Here is a 5,282-nt window from a genome sequence, read left to right on the forward strand (position 1 = left end):
CACATGTGCTTGGAATATCGCTTTTAATTCAATCAAATAAGATTAAAATCACCTGCTCTTTGTCTTTGTATCGCATACTTTCTGGATATATGCGGTGTTAACATTACATCTGATAATAGCATACGAAATCACGTCGTGTTCGACACAACATTCATCGCTATAAACTCCAATAAACATGTGTCGAACTTATGTTGTCACTCGGACGCTTCCTTGTAAAACGTATATTGAAGTTAAGCGCTGTGATGATCTCGACCTCGACACGAGTTTACTAACAACAGACGATATTCCCGTACTTTAATCTGAATTATTTGAAATCGTGAACATAAAAAGAAAACGTGAATTGGTCGGTTCCTCGTCTGAAAATACATCCATATTAAACAATAGGCGTAAGACAGACGAGGCCAAAACCTCTGGTCAGATTACATGTTTATCGTTCGGTTCACCTATGACCTCGTTTGTTTACCTTGCTCCCGAGATGTGACGAGAGTGCTCCTCGAGCTCGTGCGATCTAAATGTGCACGATGCAAGTATTAAATACTGTAATATTTATCTTAAAAGTATGACACAATAGAAGTTTATGATTTAGAATAAAAAACACGCACAAGTAAAAATGAATCGTTTTAATCTCTGGCAGTAAAATATTTATCCCATGATGCAACACACACGAGTTTAGCGGGAAGTCTGATAGCCATGTTTGAATTCACCGGATGTTTATTTCCAGAAGAAAAGTATAAACAAACACGACGATAGCCTAAAAACGAAGTTTGTTTCCCGTCTTACTGAAGAAGATCGGCTTACTTCAAGTTACCGACGAAAGCATATCAGCTTTCTCGTTGTTTTTGACGACCGATGCATATTTTTACCGACAAACATCGTTACGAGACAGGGTAAGTTTTAATTATATAATCTTCTTCACGTTCTGACATCGTTTCACATTATACGACGATGAATTTGATATAGAATATAGATCTATTCATATCAATAATATATAATTATTTATTTTTCAGGGTTTTGATGATTAATTTATCACAGATTACACGGCTGAAGGAAACGCAGTACCGATCCATGTGTTACAATCGTAAGTTTTCAATTTTATTTATTTATTATTAACGATCTTCGGCCCGACTTAAATTTCATTTTTTCCCCACTCACACAACCCTTGTTATGATTATGACGTACATACGTATTCACAAGCAATGGTGAGGAAAATTTGTGTTTTGGATAATGAAACCTTTCGGGAAAGATCTTTACCTCCACATTCTTTTGAGGATCGATGTTTGCAGATTATTGCATCAAATTGAAACGATTAAATGAAAGAGATGAATTAAGATGTTAAGTAAGTAACATTGTTTTATGTATAGTATATTGCAGTTTCACATTGATATGAACTGATGGCGAATTCGGGAGTAGCTTGATTTAAGTAATAATTAAGTCATCCTGGCAAGTTTTATTTTGTAGCTTTGTGTGGCTGGCTTAAATTTTCTTGATAAAAAGGCTTCCAAAGAAAACATAATGTAAATGATAGCAAAGTGATCATGAAAAGTACATAAGTTAAATACATACATTATCTCCAAAACTTGACAATTATTCTAATTTTGAAATAAAATAATATTCTAAAATTTTTTCTTTCTTCCAACAGAGACTGAGTCTGCATGCAGTACATTCTGGAATGAGGGACACCGCATGCATTGTGGTCCAAATTGATGGCATTGACTTAACACAAAGCAGAAAGGAATGAAGAGAAATTAAGAAGTTTATGTTTCACATTAATTAAGATTATTCGAGATATGTTATCTGTCGAGGTATACAACATTTCCTTTCATAATAAAAGTGTAAACATTAATATATATACAAAAAAAAAATCATGTATATTATCTAAAAATCCTTGTTAGTTATTTTGTTGTACTAGCAAAAAATATAATATAGTCGTCTCAAGCTTGGTTGTATTGAAATCCCCGAGGACAGTGACCGAGATATATCACTACAGTACGTGCTACATCAAACAACACACCATTGTTCAAATTGGCAATCAACATTTCATTTAGTCGGTATTTAGAATTGATTCCAAAATTATGATAATCTTTTCACAGTTTATTAGAAATAATGTTAAATTCGATAGAAGTCTTCGACTGTTGCTTGTTTTTGTTTATTTTAAGTTCACGGACACACATGAAAACAGTTTCCAGTACATCTGGGCTACTTCGAGGAAACTACGTATACTGTCTGAAATCAGTCTTGTGCGTCGGTGACAGAATGAATACATATCCTACTTTAACTCTGCTGGAAAATATTATTTTGTACTATTTTCCTACTATTTTAGAAAAAAAACAGAATTATAAATACATACTGTAGTATGTACTGACATTGAACTTGTATATCTTGTTGACTATTTTTGTTGAAACAAACCACTTCTAGCTAGGATGAATTGATATTAGTTGTATTTGAAAATTGTACTAGAAAAAGATAGCTGTGTTGTGTATGTGATGGAAGTTTTGAGAAAAAGAATATAAGAGGCAAATAAAATAAGTACCATGGGTAAATTAGAATTAAAATTTGTTTTGTCACATTCTCATTTCATTGATCAGTTTTAAATGTTTGAACTAGAAAAAAACAGCCTGTATGAAAAGTTTTTTACCATGTTAATTACCAAATAAAATGTAATACAGAAGTATTCTTCAAGTTTTTATTGCATGATTTTCATTGATTTTGTAAACCATGCTGCCATGAAGCATGATTGAAGCATGATCCCAGCATAATTTGCATAATTGAAACATGCTGGGATCATGCTGCAGACCATGCTGGGATCATGCTGCAGACCATGCTGGGATCATGCTGCAAACCATGCTGGCATCATGCTGCAGACCATGCTGGGATCATGCTGGGATCATGCTGCAAACCATGCTGGCATCATGCTGCAAACCATGCTGGCATCATGCTGCAGACCATGCTGGCATCATGCTTCACAGACCATGCTGGGATCATGCTGCGGCCATGCTTCTTTAAAGCATAAATGCAGCATGATCCCAGCATAATTTGCATAATTGAAACATGCTGCAATCATGCTTTAACTAGTAAGAATATATAGTGAGGTAAATTAGGCACCATGCTGCAGCCATGCTTCATTCATGCTGCAATTCCATGCTGCATTCATACTGCATCTATGCTGTGATCATGCTGCAAATTCATAAGGGTGTCTCAGATGACAGTTAAGGCCCATGAGCCTCTTCTTTCAGTCACTGTTCAAATTACAGTGGTTCCAATTTAGAATCGTGCATCATATTTTTGATATTTTTTTTTTATAAATATTTCTATTTCTTTCTTTTATAAAGTAAATATTATTGCTTGCTCTAGTACTTTATGTAACATGCAACTTGAGGCAATAATTCATTGTTTATTGGAGTGCCAAGAGGTGCAGAATTTACTTCAGGGATTTGAAACTTTGCTTGACCTATTACTTTTGTCTATAACAAGGACTCTTTTCTTTTTGGAATAATAACACAATATTGTAATCATATGGATAATAAAATTTTACTTGTTATGAAATATTATATCTACAAAACCAGATGTTTCAGCAACTCCGCAGATCTCAATGATGAAATAGTATATCTACAAAACCAGATGTTTCAGCAACTCCTTACATCTCAATGATGAAATATTATATCTACAAAACCAGATGTTTCAGCAACTCCTTACATCTCAATGATGAAATATTATATCTACAAAACCAGATGTTTCAGCAACTCCTTACATCTCAATGATGAAATATTATATCTACAAAACCAGATGTTTCAGCAACTCCTTAGGTCTCAATGCACTCATCAATGTTATCAAAGATCATTTCCTGGTTCAAAAATTTATAATCAACAGTAAAAGTGAGCGTATTAAAAGGAGGATTTTGAAAAAGGATTGTGAAATTGGAAACCTCTTTTGGAACTATAGTGATATAATCTAAGGGATAACAATTGTTTTACTGCATGAGGTGTACATTGAGCCAATGAAGATGACTATACACATCAAGATACAATTGTACAATATTCTGTGTGTGTGGATCTTTATGTAATGAAAACAACTTTGAAAAAAAAATTAAAAATGTTTTTGGTATGGTGCTATATATTACCTACATCTTATAATTGTGTAACAGAAAAAGGAAAATGCAATGACCAGACTGGGACTCCAACCCTGGACCTCCGGACTCTAGACAGACACTTGTTTATTTGAGCTACCTTGCAATAGGCGCTCAGCCTACTGGCTGTCAAGTTCCGCTACGATCCTCCCTCCTTCAAAAATCAGCAGAGTCTTCAACTCTGGACCACACATGACCCTATACTACAACTATGGGTATCTAGTTGGGCACCAACTGTAACAGGAGAGGAAAAATGTTTGGAAGTCCTGGATATCGAGTGTCAGTCTGGTCATTGAATTTTTCAGCTTTCATAGCATAAGCATTCGATCTGCTACAACACATTGATTATAACTTATGGTAGATTTCTTTTGACAAAATGATTGATATTTTTTTTGTCATTGTTAGTGCTTATGTTTTAACTTATTGAACAATTATTTTTAAGATTGTGATTTTACATCTGAAGAATTGCGAAGGTCACAAAATGGCTGCTGCACATGGAAAAGATGAAGATGTTGGCACATATAAGTGTCATCTGAAAACTTGTAAGCTCGGGGGAACCATTGACTCCATGGATGGGAGGGCAGATGTCCGAGGCTACACAGTCAAGGCCAAACCAGGTATTTACTTGTTCACTAGACTCCAGAATTCTTTGAGAATTTATTTGGTAATTTTGATCTGACATACATAACCTTAGTATACTCTTTGTTAAACAATATATCTATAATCAGCATGTTAAATTGGAACAACCCATGTTTGAAAGTGTAAAGAGAAAACTAGTTGACTATTACAATATGGAAAAATATACATCAAACATAAATAGTAAGCACACTCTATTCAATTGTAAATGGATGCTTTTCAAAATTATTTGGATAAATAGTGAGAAAAGACTTAATTGTTCCATGCATCGATCTGTCAACAGATCTGAAACATAAATTTATACTAAATATGCTGCCTTTCTAACTTGATGGTTATCACTGATAAAAAGACAGTGTATTGTATCATATGTGTTGGTGGTCCGAAGATAAAGATCTGAATATCGCAGTTGTACTGGGATGGATACACAAAATGTATATACATATATCGAGAAAAAAGTTTGTGTCTATGTAGAGTTGGATATATAAATCAAAGTACTGAAAGTACTGAAGACACAAACGAAAAC

General features: G+C 34.1%; 1 long non-coding RNA gene across 1 annotated transcript; it reads left to right on the forward strand.

Moving 5' to 3' along the window:
* Positions 1-342: 342 nt before the first annotated feature.
* Positions 343-2,247, forward strand: LOC117318515. The gene is made up of 3 exons (XR_004530385.1): positions 343-887; positions 1,008-1,078; positions 1,640-2,247. It is a non-coding gene; the product is annotated as an uncharacterized LOC117318515 (long non-coding RNA).
* The last annotated feature ends 3,035 nt before the right edge of the window (positions 2,248-5,282 follow it).

This window comes from Pecten maximus, unplaced genomic scaffold, assembly GCF_902652985.1.
Source record: "Pecten maximus unplaced genomic scaffold, xPecMax1.1, whole genome shotgun sequence".
In the NCBI taxonomy this organism is placed as follows: Eukaryota; Metazoa; Mollusca; class Bivalvia; order Pectinida; family Pectinidae; genus Pecten; species Pecten maximus.